Below are 313 nucleotides of genomic sequence, written 5' to 3'. Positions count from 1 at the left end.
TCTTCTTCCCTTTCTGTTTTACCATCCTTGCTTAGTAGGTTGTTTCCATCCACAGCATGCATGCATTAGATCAAGCTATCATGTAAGCCCTCACCATCAGGTCCAAGTTCAGAAGAAGAAAAAAAAAGGCAAAAAGGTTTACTAATCAGCTGAGCTAGCTCTCTTAAAAAGCTTTTTTGGAAACATTACCAAACCATTAATATTTCTATTCATATTACATTAGCTACCCCTCTTTCAAGGTATGCTAGGAAATGTACTTTTTTGCTGGGATCATTAATGACCCTGACACAGGAGTTGTGTGTAAGAGAAACGG

The sequence above is a fragment of the Propithecus coquereli genome, unplaced genomic scaffold, assembly GCF_000956105.1.
Source record: "Propithecus coquereli isolate 6110/MARCELLA unplaced genomic scaffold, Pcoq_1.0 Scaffold240, whole genome shotgun sequence".
In the NCBI taxonomy this organism is placed as follows: Eukaryota; Metazoa; Chordata; class Mammalia; order Primates; family Indriidae; genus Propithecus; species Propithecus coquereli.
The sequence above is the reverse complement of the archived record's forward strand: the minus strand, read 5'-3'. Positions refer to the sequence as shown.